General features: G+C 38.7%; 1 long non-coding RNA gene and 1 pseudogene across 1 annotated transcript in view; one reads left to right on the plus strand and one right to left on the minus strand.

Moving 5' to 3' along the window:
* LOC131813795 (uncharacterized) overlaps positions 1–11,829 on the minus strand; it is a 176,291-nt gene extending 164,462 nt beyond the window's left edge. The window contains exon 1 of the long non-coding RNA XR_009346981.1: positions 11,655–11,829. This is a non-coding gene — a long non-coding RNA (uncharacterized LOC131813795). The remainder of the gene's footprint in view (positions 1–11,654) is intronic.
* A 1,396-nt stretch (positions 11,830–13,225) lies between these two features.
* LOC131813595 (large ribosomal subunit protein eL27-like) lies at positions 13,226–13,637 on the plus strand (annotated as a pseudogene).
* The last annotated feature ends 1,526 nt before the right edge of the window (positions 13,638–15,163 follow it).

Below are 15,163 nucleotides of genomic sequence, written 5' to 3' on the forward strand. Positions count from 1 at the left end.
GTGAAGCTACGCCCTCCCTTACAGATAATCATAGCAAAGTTAGTTGACAACTGGTAGTTGCAGCAATTGAATCCAGATTAAAGTAGACATGGCAAAAATCACCGTGCTGATCTCTGATCATAGCCTATTCAAACATGTGCTGTTAAGAACTTTTCTTAAACTCTCTTGCTTCTCCAGGGGTTACACTTGACTTCAGATCATTTGTGAACAAGTGCACTGATGAGAATAGAGTTGGTGTGATCCTTCAGTTGCTTGTAGTGGAAAGCCTGGGGATCTTCTGATCCCTTCTAGCTTGAGTACATTTGTGTTTGGTATCTTTTTTTATCCATTTGAAGCAGCCAAGCAAGAAATCCTACTTTAACACCTGTATCCTTCAAACAGTATGACTTCCAGCAAAAATTTTTAGTACGTTCAGTGGTTCAGCTCCTTATACAAGGGAAGTGATTTTGTTGCCTTTTTGTTGTAGAGTCATTTAGAAAGACTAGCAGCAGATCAAGTGCATAGAACATGATTAGCAAGAATGTTTAATAAAAATTTCATCGAAGAGGTTCATCGGACAGAAATGTGGATCTGGTTGGAATACACATTTAACTAGTTTACTGTAAAGAGGACTAAATTACAAGTCAGGAGATTTGTTCCTAATTCTGGCCTTACCTAGTGGTGGATAATATAATCTCCAAAACAAGACTGTCTGTCCTTGAATCCTGGCTCTGACACTTACCCAGCTGTATGACTGGGGCTAGCTACTTAACCTCTCTGAGCCTCAGTTTCCCCATCTTAAAATCAGAATTACAAAGAATACTCACCTCATAGGGTTGTAAAATATCCAGTACAATAAGTACTCTATTATAAGTGTTTGCTCAGTAAACTATTCTTCTCTTGACAGCAAAGATTAGATCTTAGCCTTACAAGCCAGGGATTTTTCTTTATGAATAGAGATAACTGATACTTCCCATATCATAGAGTTCTCCAATGAGTAAATTTTCTCATCTTTGTGCTATCTGCTTCCAGATACAGGAAACACAGACATGAAGGAATAGCACGAAACACGGAATTTAAAGTGGTTGTAACAAATTTCTATCAGGAACTACTTCAGATTATGGACAATTGAGTACCATTTGCCACTGAAGAGAGGTTTGTATCTGACTAAAAGAAAGAATTCATTAGAGGACCAAAGAAATTTTCTTTCTAAATGCCCAGAAGATACATCATTAACCTCTTCTCTGTGGCAAATCAAGCAGTAGGGGATAATGATGAGCATTTCAAAGAGAGTCTTTGAGAAAGACTAACATCAAATCAACTGTAAAAAGTCTGATTTGTGACTGTAGGTAAATAAATTCTCTCTGAAAGATAATTGCTTTCAAATAAAAGAAATCATTAGCTTAGTGTTGGTTTGTTGTTGCTGTTTTTTTTCAAATTACCTACCATCACAATTCTCTGCTGTTACTCATTTGAACAGTAAGGGAAAATTTATTCTTCTTAGGAAATCTCCCTTAAACAAGTAGACACAATTTAATTTCCCTTCTAAACTCATCTTTTTCCTGAACTTGAAATTTTAAAGAGTTCTGTTAAGATCTTTTTTAAAAATTGTTTTGTTTCTTTTTTTTTTTTTTTTAAGTAATCTGTCTGCCTAAGGAGGGGCTCAAACTCATGACCTTGAGGTCAAGAGTCACATGCTTTACCACCTAGATCTGGCTGGGTACCCCAAAAGAGTTCTTAAGACATCTTCCAAATTCAACTCTTTTGAAACTTGACATCTATAATAGGGCCAGTATTCAGAATGTGGTCCCTGCTCTAGAAGTAGCAAAACACCCCATTTCTAGACACTTTTGATTATTATTAAAAAACCTTTCATAGCAATAATGGTTAAAAAATTTGCAAAAATAAAATGTGGAGGGGGAGAAGCAAGATGGTGGAGGAGTACGAGACCTAAATATCATCAGGTCCCACAAGTTCAGCTAGACAGTTATCAAACCATTCTGAACACCTACAAACTCAACAGAAGTTCAAAGAGAAGAAGAGCAGCAATTCTAGGAACAGAAAATCAACCACTTTCTGGAAGGTAAGACATATGGATAAGGGAATCCAAGGTGATAAAAGGAAAGAGAGACCGTGGCAGGGAGGGGCCAGCTCCCGGAGAGCGGTAGAGCAGCAGAGCACAAAATCGGAACTTTTAAAAGTCGGTTCCAATGAGGGACAACATTCCAGTGGCTAAACAGGGGTGGAACCCTCTTGGGGAGGGTGTGGTCTCAGGACCCACAGGGTCACAAAAAGACCAGGGGTGTCTGAATGTGGCAGAGCTCCCAGGTATCAGAGCAGGTAAGCCGACTGTAGAGACGGAGCCCAGGTGGGTTCTCTCAGCTCAGGACTACCTTAAACTGTGATCCAAGGCACAGGCAGGCCACTGTTCTTTAGGTAGGGACCCAAAAAGCAGCAGATCCTGGGAGACTCACCGCCCTCCTCTGGGAGGAGCAGTGCGGGAGCATGCTGCAGGAATCTGCTGGGTTTGGGACTCCAAATGGGGTTGTGCAGCAGAGACAGAAATGCTCAGTCACAGACTGGGTAAGCTCAGAGTGCAGCCAGAGATCAGGGAGATGGGAGGGATTGACTGCTTTTCTCTGAGGGTGCACTGAGGAGTGGGGCCCTGAGCTTTTGGCTACTCTGGGGCTGGAGACTGGGAGGCTAGCATTTTCATTCCCATCCTCCAAAGCTCTATGGAAAGCGTTCAGGAAACAAAAGCTACCAAGAGCCAAACTGAACAGTTTACTTAGCCTGGCCCCTGGCAAGGGTGGTGCACTTCCGCCTCAGACAAAGACATTTGACAATGACAGAAACGGGACCCTCCCTCAGAAAATTAGCAAGAATATCCAGACAAGTCCAAGTTCACTGATCAACGAGAACTGTGGAACTCCAGAGCTAGGAAAAAGCAACACATAAAATTCAGGATTTTTTCTGTTGGTTCTTTAGTCTTTCAAAGGTTAATTTTTTTTTTAATTTTTTTTTCTTATTCTATTTTTTTAAAATTTTCCTCTTTCCTATTTTAACATTTTTTAACTATTTTACCTTATCAATATCTTTTTAAAAATCTTTCTTAATTTTTACCATTACAGTCATATTCTATCCCTTCATTGTATTTAACAGTATTTTTTGTATACATACAGGTTTTTCTTTCTTTAAAATTTTGGGATACTTCTTTTTTTTTTTTTTTTTAAAGATTTTATTTATTTATTTGACAGAGAGAGATCACAAGTAGGCAGAGAGGCAGGCAGAGAGAGAGAGGAGGAAGCAGGCTCCCTGCTGAGCAGAGAGCCCGATGCGGGACTCGATCCCAGGACCCTGAGATCATGACCTGAGCAGAAGGCAGCGGCTTAACCCACTGAGCCACCCAGGCGCCCCTTGGGATACTTCTAATAGATCAAAATATACCCTAAGTCTAGCAGATGGCTTTGTTCCAGTCTCCAGCCTTGATCACATTCTTTCTTCTTTTTTTCTTAACCAAATTCTTATGAATTCCTTTTTTAAAGTCTTTTTTAATTTTCATTTTTACAGTCATATTCCATCCATTCATTGTGTTTACCTTATTTTTGTGTATGTATGTGTGTGTATATATATATATATATATATATATATATATAAATATATAGGATTTTCTTTCTTTAAAATTTTGGGGAGTAGTTTCTTCTAATAGACCAAAATACACTCAAAATCAAGTGTGTGGCTCTGTTCTATTAACCAGTCTAATATATAATATATATATATATATATATCTCCAAAGAGGCAAAGAATGTATATTCAGAAAACTATAAAGTACTCATGAAAGAAATTGAGGAAGACACAAAGAAATGGAAAAATGTTGCATGCTCATGGATTGGAAGAACAAATACTGTGAAAATGTTTGTGCTACCTAAAACAATCTACACATTTAATGCAATCCCTATCAAAATACCATCAATTTTTTTTCAAAGAAATGGAAAAAATAATCCTAAAATTTAGATGGAATCAGAAAAAACCCTGAGTAGGCAGAAGAATTTTGAAAAAGAAAGCCAAAGTTGGTGGCATCACAATTCTAGGCCTCAAGCTCTATTACAAAGCTGTCATCGTCAAGATAGTATGATACTGACACAAAAACAGACACATAGATCAATGTAAAGAGCCCAGAAATGGACCTTCAACTCTATCATCAACTAATCTTTGACAAAGCAGGAAAGAATGTCCAATGGAAAAAAGACAGCCTCTTCAATAAATGGTGTTGGGAAAATTGGAAAGCCACATGCAGAAGAATGAAACAAGACCATTTCCTTACACTACACACAAAAATAGACTCAAAATGAATGAAAGGTCTCAATCTGAGAAAGGAATCCATCAAAATCCTTGAGAAGAACACGGGCAGCAACCTCTTCAACCTCAGCCACAGCAACTTCTTCCTAAAAATGTCACCAAAGGCAAGGGAAGCAAGGGCAAACGTGAACTATTGGGACTTCATCACCATCAAAAGCTTTTGCACAGCAAAGGAAACAGTCAACAAAACCGAAAGACAACTGAAAGAATGAGAGAAGATATTTGCAAATGACATATCAGATAAAGGGCTAGTATCCAAAATCTATAAAGAACTTATCAAAATCAACACGCAAAGAACAAATAATCCAATCAAGAAATGGGCAGAAGACACCAACAGACATTTCTGCAAAGAAGACATCCAAATGGCCAACAGACACATGAAAAAGTGCTTCATATCACTTGGCATCAGGGAAATACAAATCAAAACCACAATGAGATACCACCTCACACCAGTCAGAATGGCTAAAATTAACAAGTCAGGAAAGGACAGATGTTGGAGAGGATGTGGAGAATGGGAAACCATAGGTGGGAATGCAAGCTAGTGCAGCCACTCTTGAAAACAGCATGGAAGTTCCTCAAAAAGTTGAAAATAGAGCTACCTTGCAGCCCAGAAATCACAGTACTGGGTCTTTACCCTAAAGATACAAATGTAGTGATCTGAAGGGGCACGTGCAACTGAATGTCTACAACAGCAATGTCCACAATAGCCAAAGTATGGAAAGAACCTAGATGTCCATCAACAGATGAATGGATAAAGATGTGGTATGTGTGTCACACACACACACACACACACACACACAGGAATACTATGCAGTCAGAAAAAAAAAAAAAGGAAAGAAATACTGCCATTTCCAAACACTAGAGGATATTATGCAAAGGGAAAGAAGTCAATCAGAGAAAGACAATTATTATATGATCTCTCTGATATGAGGGCAAGGGGTTGTGGGGGGTAGGGAGGGAAAATGGAACAAGATGGGATCAGGAAGGAGACAAACCATAAGAGACTCTTTTTTTGTTGTTGTTAAGAGACTCTTAATCTCAGGAAACAATAGGATGATAGGGAGGGACAGGGTGGCTGGATTATGGACATTGGGGAGGGTATGTGCTATGGTGAGCACTGTGAATTGTTTAAGACTGATGATTCACAGACCTGTACTTCTGAAGCAAATAATATATTATATGTTGTTAAAAAATAATAATAAATAAAAATGTGGAGATATCCTTCAAATTATGCAGGAAAATATTTTTTGTTGGATCAATGAGTACATTGCCTTCTATAAATCCACTAAAATCATAGAACACTAAAAGAGATACTCATATTTATCAGTTTTTCAAAAAGTTGTTGACCTCTTATGGTTAAAATATAATAGAAACAACAAGACAAAATAAATAATATATTTAACTACACAAAAACTTGTGATAAGGCAGAGACTTAACTGACCAAAAATATGGATGAGCAATTAACATAAAAGTTAATACAAGGAGGACATAAATGAAATATTCAAGTCCATGCACCTGGGTGGCTCAGTAGGTAAAGCCTCTACCTTCAGCTCAGGTCATGATCTCAGGGTCCTGGGATCGAGCCTTGCATCAAGCTCTCTGCTCAGTAGGGATCCTGCTTACCCCTCTCTGCCTTCCTCTCTGCCTATTTGTGATCTCTCTCTTTCTGTCAAATAAATAAATAAATAAATCTTTAAAAAATTTTTCATTTTTCTGCATGTGGCTGTCCAATTTTCCCAGCACCATTTATTGAAGAGGCTGTCTTTTTTCCATTGGACATTCTTTCCTGCTTTGTCGAAGATGAGTTGACCATAGAGTTGAGGGTCTATTTCTGGGCTCTCTATTCTGTTCCATTGATCTATGTGTCTGTTTTTGTGCCAGTACCTTGCTGTCTGGATGATGACAGCTTTGTAATAGAGCTTGAAGTCCGGAATTGTGATGCCACCAACGTTGGCTTTCTTTTTCAATATCCCTTTGGCTATTCGAGGTCTTTTCTGGTTCCATATAAATTTTAGAATTATTTGTTCCATTTCTTTGAAAAAGATGGATGGTACTTTGATAGGAATTGCATTAAATGTGTAGATTGCTTTAGGTAGCATAGACATTTTCACAATATTTATTCTTCCAATCCAGGAACATGGAACATTTTTCCATTTCTTTGTGTCTTCCTCAATTTCTTTCATGAGTACTTTATAGTTTTCTGAGTATAGATTCTGTGTCTCTTTGGTTAGGTTTATTCCTAGGTATCTTATGGTCTTGGGTCAATTGTAAATGGGATTGACTCCTTAATTTCCCTTTCTTCTGTCTTGCTGTTGGTGTAGAGAAATGCAACTGATTTCTGTGCATTGATTTTATATCCTGACACTTTACTGAATTCCTGTATAAGTTCTAGCAGTTTTGGAGTGGAGTCTTTTGGGTTTTCCACATATAGTATCATATCATCTGCGAAGAGTGGTAATTTGACTTCTTCTTTGCCGATTTGGATGCCTTTAATTTCCTTTTGTTGTCTGATTGCTGAGGCTAGGACCTCTAGTACTATGTTGAATAGCAGTGGTGATAATGGACATCTCTGCCGTGTTCCTGACCTTAGCGGAAAAGCTTTCAGTTTTTCTCCATTGAGAATGATATTTGCGGTGGGTTTTTCATAGATGGCTTTGATGATATTGAGGTATGTGCCCTCTATCCCTACACTTTGAAGAGTTTTGATCAGGAAGCGATGCTGTACTTTGTCAAATGCTTTTTCAGCATCTATTGAGAGTATCATATGGTTCTTGTTCTTTCTTTTATTGATGTGTTGTATCACATTGACTGATTTGCGGATGTTGAACCAACCTTGCAGCCCTGGAATAAATCCCATTTCCTTACACCACACACAAAAATAGACTCAAAATGGATCAAGGACCTCAATGTGCGAAAGGAATCCATCAAAATCCTTGAGGAGAACACAGGCAGCAACCTCTTCAACCTCAGCCACAGCAACATCTTCCTAGGAACAACGCCAAAGGCAAGGGAAGCAAGGGCAAAAATGAACTATTGGGATTTCATCAAGATCAAAAGCTTTTGCACAGCAAAGGAAACAGTTAACAAAATCAAAAGACAACTGACAGAATGGGAGAAGATATTTGCAAACGACATATCAGATAAAGGACTAGTGTCCAGAATCTATAAAGAACTTAGCAAACTCAACACCCAAAGAACAAATAATCCAATCAAGAAATGGGCAGAGGACATGAACAGACATTTCTGCAAAGAAGACATCCAGATGGCCAACAGACACATGAAAAAGTGCTCCATATCATTCGGCATCAGGGAAATACAAATCAAAACCACAATGCGATATCACCTCATACCAGTCAGAATGGCTAAAATCAACAAGTCAGGAAATGACAGATGCTGGCAAGGATGCGGAGAAAGGGGAACCCTCCTACACTGTTGGTGGGAATGCAAGCTGGTGCAGCCACTGTGGAAAACAGCATGGAGGTTCCTCAAAATGTTGAAAATAGAACTGCCCTATGACCCAGCAATTGCACTATTGGGTATTTACCCTAAAGATACAAACGTAGTGATCCAAAGGGGCACATGCACCCGAATGTTTATAGCAGCAATGTCCACAATAGCCAAACTATGGAAAGAACCTAGATGTCCATCAACAGATGAATGGATCAAGAAGATGTGGTATATATACACAATGGAATACTATGCAGCCATCAAAAGAAATGAAATCTTGCCATTTGCAACAACATGGATGGAACTAGAGCGTATCATGCTTAGCAAAATAAGTCAAGCGGAGAAAGACAACTATCATATGATCTCCCTGATATGAGGAAGTGGTGATGCAATATGGGGGCTTAAGTGGGTAGGAGAAGAATCAATGAAACAAGATGGGATTGGGAGGGAGACAAACCATAAGTGACTCTTAATCTCACAAAACAAACTGAGGGTTGCTGGGGGGAGGGGGTTTGGGAGAAGGGGATGGGATTATGGACATTGGGGAGGGTATGTGCTTTGGTGAGTGCTGTGAAGTGTGTAAACCTGGTGATTCACAGACCTGTACCCCTGGGGATAAAAATATATGTTTATAAAAAATAAAAAATTATATAAAAAAAAATTTTTCAAGTCCTTACCAGTAACAAACAACATGCAATATTTTAAAACAATGAGGTATAATTTTATGCCTGATAATAATTATTGCCTTTAAAATTATATAATAGTTTCTGACTAGTAGTAATTATTAGTTATTGCCTTTAAAATTAAGCAATGCAATGCAGACAAAATATACATACACAGTGTTGCTGGCAACATACACTATATAATCCTTTGGAGAGCAGTTTGCCAATATATAGCAAAAAAAATTAGATTCATTTTTCTACCAATTAGCTTCTCATGGGAATTTAAAAATCCAATGGAAATAGGACCTATCTATATTTATATACTCAAAACAGTATTTTTTTAAATGGCTAAATATTAAAAACCACTTAGTGGCCAGCAACTTATCCTTTCAAAAGAATATCTAAAAGCCATTTAAATTTATTTATTTATTTATCTATCTATTTATTTATTTATTTGACACAGAGAGAGAGAGAGCACAAGTAGGGGAAACAGCAGGGAGACGGAAGGAGAAGCAAGGAGCCTAACGTGGGCCTCAATCCCAGGACCCAGGATCCTGACCTGAACTGAAGGAAACCACTGAACAACTGAGCCACCCAGGTGCCCCCTAAAAGCCATTTTAAAAAGCTAAGTGTGGGAACAATGTCGCAATATTAAAAACAAAACAAAACAGAAAAACAAAACAAAACAAAAACACAAAATTCCTGTGTTGTTGATGAAGTGGAAAACAACCAATTTAAAATTATAGCCACAAAAAAATACAAATCTACAAACAATGGTAAGGAAATGAATAAAAAATTCCAGGGGCACCTGGGTGACTCAGTTGTTAATCATCTGCCTTTGGCTCATGGCATGATCCCAGGGTTCCAGGTTCGAGCCCTAAATTGGGCTCCCTGCTCAGCGGGAAACCTGCTTCTCCCTCTCCTTCTCTCCCTGCTTGTGTTCCCTCTCTCGCTGTCGCTCTCTGTCAAATAAATAAATAAAATCTTTTTTTAAAAAAAAGTTCCAATAACTGCACTAAGATTATAGGATTATTGATAATTGTTTTCTTTTCCTTTTCCTTTTTCAATAATATTGCTACATGATTTTTTATAATACGGAATAAAAAGCCTCCCCTCACTGGGGGTGGCCAGGTTCTCTAGCCCGTAGAAATGGACTCAGTCCAGGACATGGAAGTGAGAGACAGTGAATTGCCCCTGGCTCTAACTATTCCTAGGCACATACTCGGTACCACTGTCCCCACGGTTTGGGGAGGCATACCAGTAAAGTGTGGACTTTTTTTCTTTCAGCACCTTCCTGTGATTTGCCCCAAGCCATTGATTTCCATAAGCGTTGCTACCCTAAATGCCAGGTTCATGATTCTTTATTTATAATGCCTCTTGTCTTCATCCTTTCTCCCATACTTTTTCTAAACCCTGTCTCATTCCCTCTGAAGGATTCCAGTGGCCTCTACACCCCTCTCCACATCTTCCATCATTCCCCAACGTTAGTCTGCTCTGCACACGACTCTACCACCAGTTCCATCATTCAAAAACAATTCTGCATTACAACTCTCCTGCTAGAACACACCAAAATGTCCCCATTTACCCGCTACATTAATCTGAACCCCTGCCAAGTCTCTCCATAGAAGACTAACATTCGGTAAGTCTTATTATCATTGTTTTCCTAGCCTGCCCATGAAGACTTTTCTCTAGTTAGTCTTGTCTTCTTACTGTATTCCGCTTCCACTCCTGGTGGTCTCTCTTGCTCTCGCTCTCATTCTCTCGCTCTACATACATACACATGCACCCAGACAGACGCACACACATTCACCATCAATTTTTAGTCTGTCCTTTTTACCCTGGGAATACCCTCCTCCCTCCTCTCGGGTTGCCTTCATCTTATTTTTCCTTCTTACCTTGATGTGACCTTTTTCTGAATTCCTCTATCATCCTTGCATTCAATTTAACTAGCGCTTTCTTATCCATCGTCTTCTTTTTGGAAATTGCAACTTATTTTCCCTATTTTATAAATAGCTCCTAGAATCTACTATTAGCCCACTAGTCTAACCGGTGAGTAAGTTATAGTATTTTAGACAGTACCGGATTCTGGGAGCTTGGAGTCATCCTATATACAAATTAGAAAGCATAAGGAGAAAAAGGGATTCCTTTTTACTGAAATTCAGGAGTCTAAAAACTGAGGTAAATTTCTGAAACTTTTTAAATTTGTCTTTGTCACTGTTCCAGTTATTTTTTTTTATTGTGTTATGTTAGTCACCATAAAATACATCATTAGTTTTTGATTCAGTGTTCCAAGATTCATTGTTTATATACTCAGTTTTTAATACTACTTCCTCTCATTCTGGAAACTATCCCTTTAGAAACTCAGGGCTTACATGTCCCTTAAGTCCCCCTCCCTCCCACTAAGGTTACCCAGTCAGGTCTGCCTTGTGAAAATTCCTAATTCTTCAAGACTGAGGTGTTACTAGGGAAAATAATCAGGTCCAAAGTGCAAAAGAAATTTTTTCTGGAGTTAATATTTTCCTTCTGCTGAAATCTCTATATCAATGAACAGCACCACCCAATTATTCAAGCCAGACATCTAGGAATTAACTTTACTCTTTTATCTATTTCCCTGATCTCCCCTATTCAATTGTTCAAGATCTACAGAAATTAACTAATCTCTCTTCCGTATCTCAGAAGTATATATATATATATATATATATATAGAGAGAGAGAGAGAGAGAGAGAGAGAGATACTGAGAATACATATCTATACTCAAATATCAACAAAGCAACATAAAAGAGGAGTCTGCAGAAAAATTAATTTAGTGTTAAAATAACATGATTATAGAACTAAAAAAAATTAAAAACAGAAAGAGAAGTGTATGTGAAAATATCATTTCCAACATTAAGGAAAATCCTAAAAAAACAATCATTAATAAAAAGAATAAAATAAACAGTTCAAAGCAATTAGAGAAAAGAACATAAATACTGATGATGACATTCCGACATGAGGTTAACTGGAATTTCTGAAATAGAAAACTCAGCTGTTGAATTCTCTGGGAAAAACCTGCATAATCATTCCCATCTGAAAAAAATTGAGAAATAAAGTAAGTCAGTGATAAAGAATCAAAATATCACCACCATCCATTATAAAAGCTAAGCATGTAGCTTAGCTGAGCAGCCAAATATACCTGCTCTCTGAATCATGGTATTCGACATGCTTACCTTATCCACTTGGCAATGTTGAATCAGAACAGACCATTTCTCCTGAGAGCTAGGAGGATCATGGGCAAACACAGGTGAATGGCTGCTCCCCAACAGGTGTCCACTCTTAGGAGAAAGAGAGGCAGAACTGACGTAAGCATCCCCAATTTATTTCCCAAAATTGTCAACGATAAGCCATTCTATCTGAGGATAGAGCACATAAAGAGATGGACAGAGGCTTACGCTAATGGAACACACATTATAAGAGGGCCATTATAAGTTCGCTCTCTGTGAATGGGCTCTTAAAATGTCTGGCTAATGGGATTTTAGAATTGTTTCACTGTGTGTCTCCCAATGGTCATCTTTCTCAGCGGGGAAGTTTGCTGCAGTTACTCTACCCAATACCGTCATTGTATGTTGGATATGTAAAGGAGAGAAAACTTACCACATTAGTCCTAAAGTCTCTGGACCAAAAAACACCATTTATAGACCTGCTATAGAGACTACAGCACATCCCTTGATACCCTCAACACTGTATTTGGTGTCATTGCTCTACGGGACTTTTTGGTGGTTCCCCCCCCCCAACCTTGGGGTGGGAGCAAGTATATTTTGCACATAAAAATGAGCCTGAAATCACACAAACGTGGTGATCCGAAGGGGCACGTGCACCCGAATGTTTATAGCAGCAATGTCTACAATAGCCAAACTATGGAAAGAACCTAGATGTCCATCAACAGATGAATGGATCAAGAAGATGTGGTATATATACACAATGGAATACTATGCAGCCATCAAAAGAAATGAAATCTTGCCATTTGCGACGACGTGGATGGAACTAGAGGGTATCGTGCTTAGTGAAATAAGTCAAGCAGAGAAAGACAACTATCATATGATCTCTCTGATATGAGGAAGTGGAGATGCAACATGGGGGGTTACGAGGGTAGGAGAAGAATAAATGAAACAAGATGGGATTGGGAAGGAGACAAAGCATAAGTGACTCTTAATCTCACAAAACAAACTGAGGGTTGCTGGGGGGAGGAGGGTTGAGAGAAGGGGGGTGGGGTTATGGACATTGGGGAGGGTATGTGCTATGGTGAGTGCTGTGAAGTGTGTAAACCTGGCGATTCACAGACCTGTACCCCGGGGATTAAAAATATATTATATGTTTATTAAAAATAAAAAATTAAAAAAAAATTTTAAAAATGAGCCTGAAATCAAATATTTTGTTGCACAGAAAGACTGTAGGAGATATTAGGGTATGTTCTGCTTCTTTCTCCTTCCAGGCAAACAGATGGATTTTATTTTCCTCTCCTGTGTGACTTGCTTAGACCAATAAAATGTAAATGGAAGTGCCACATGTTTCTTCTATGCAGTAGCATTAAGAGCCAGAATACAAGTCACCACATTCCTCCTCTCATTTTTTTGCCTTGGTGATTATGGAAGCCTGTGTTGAGAGGAAGCATCCATCAGCCTGTGTCCCTGAAAGACTGCAATGAGCAGAGGCCCTCCAAAGGATGTAGGACATGTGGCAAGTGTAAACTATGAAGTTACGTTGTGGCTTTCTGCTGTAGGCTTGAGTGGCTGATGTCAAGATGGACAAGCTCAAAAAACCCAGGAGGGTGGTGCTGGTCCTGGCAGGATGTTACTCCAGGCACGAAGTGCTCTCATGAAGAACATTGATGCTGGCACTTAAGACCCTCCCAACTGCCATGCTCTAGAGGCCGAAATTGACCACAATCCCTGCAAAGTGATAGTTGCCATGAGCAAGAAGAAAATTGCCAACAGGTCAAAGATCAAGTCTTTTGTGAATGTTTATAACTGTAATCACTTCATGCCCACATGGTACTTGGCAGATATCCCGTTGGACAAAACTGACGTCAACAAGGATATCTTCAGAGACCCTGCTCTTAAAGACAAGGCCTGAAGAGAGGCCAAGGTCCTTATTTGAGGAGAGGTACAGGACCCGGCAAGAACAAATGGTTCTTCCAGAAACTGTGGTCTTAGACCTAGTTTGTTTCAGTCATTAAAAATATCCCAAAAGTAATAAATAAACTAAAAAATAAGGTGCTGTTGCATTGTGCCCAAAGCCACTGAGATCTAGGGGTTGTTTGCTGCTGCGGCATTGTCTAGTACACTATGAAGTGTATGCTGCTTTCTTGCAAAGATTAGAAATTTGCAATAGAGACAGCTCTAGCCACCTGGTTTTATACAAGGGACCCTCTCTTTTTGCCTTCAAGTGGACTAAAAATCTCTTTTTTATTCACCCCACTGTTGAAACTAATATGGATTTTACCTGGTAATACAGCATCCAAAAATTCTTATGACTCAGCGTTTACAACGGTATACCTCAATGGATATTGTCTCTCAGTGTAGACTGGCTTAGGCATTTTTTTTTTTAAAGCCTCCAAGGGGCCCCTGGGTGGCTCAGTCCTTAAATGTCTACCCTCAGCTCAGGTCATGATCCTGAGGTCCTGAGATAGAACCCCGCATCCCCACTGAGCAGGGAGCCTGCTTCTCCCTCTCCTACTTCCCTTGCTCATGTTCCCTCTCTCACTGTGTCTCTGTCAAATAAATAAATAAAATCTTTTTTAAAAATAAAAATAAAAAGCCTCCTAATTAAGTTCTCATCTTGACTCCACATTTAACTGCCAGAATCATCCCTAACACACTCCTAATCTAAAGCAGCTTTTGATATTTCTTAAGACGGAACTCAGCAAAAGGCACTATCCATGAGATGTTCCAGATTCTGCAAGGCATTTTTCTACAATGTCTTTTTCTCAGTTATGTGGGTTTTTTCCCCCACTCTACTCCTGGCAGGCAAATTCAGCTGGATTTGTGTCAGTCTACCTGGTACTGACTACTTGAGCCTAAGAGTAAGAGTATAAAACCAAAATCTCAGCTCCCTTGCAGTTCAAGTGAAGAAAATGCAGGGTAGAGAGATGGCCAAAAATGCTTAAAAGTCTTCTAAAGAATCTCTTTTCTCTCTTTTTGGAACTTTGATTCCAGAATCAGTTAGTTATTGCTGTTTAACCAATCATCTTAAAATTTAAAGCTTAAGTTTTCTTGTACCGTACACAAAAATAAACTCAAAATGTGAGACCTGAAACCATAAAAATCCTAAAAGAGAACATAAGCAGTAATTCCTTGACAACACTGTAGCAACATTTTTCTAGATATGTCTCCTGTGGCAGGGGAAACAAGAACAAAAATCAACAGCAATAATCAACTACTGGGACATCAAAATAAAAACCTTCTGCACAATAACAATCAACAAAACAAAAAGAAGACCTAGAGAATGGGAGAAGATGTTTGCAAAGGATATACCTGATAAGGAGTTTGTATCCAAAATATGTAAAGAACTTACACAACTCAACACCAAAACAAAACAAAACAAAAATCCAAATAATCCAATTAAAAAATGGGCAGAAGACATGAACAGACATTTCTCCAAAGAAGACATCCAGTTGGCCAACAGACACATGAAAAGATGCTCAACATCACTCATCATCAGAGATATAAATGCAAATCAA

This window comes from Mustela lutreola, chromosome 13, assembly GCF_030435805.1.
Source record: "Mustela lutreola isolate mMusLut2 chromosome 13, mMusLut2.pri, whole genome shotgun sequence".
NCBI lineage: Eukaryota > Metazoa > Chordata > Mammalia > Carnivora > Mustelidae > Mustela > Mustela lutreola.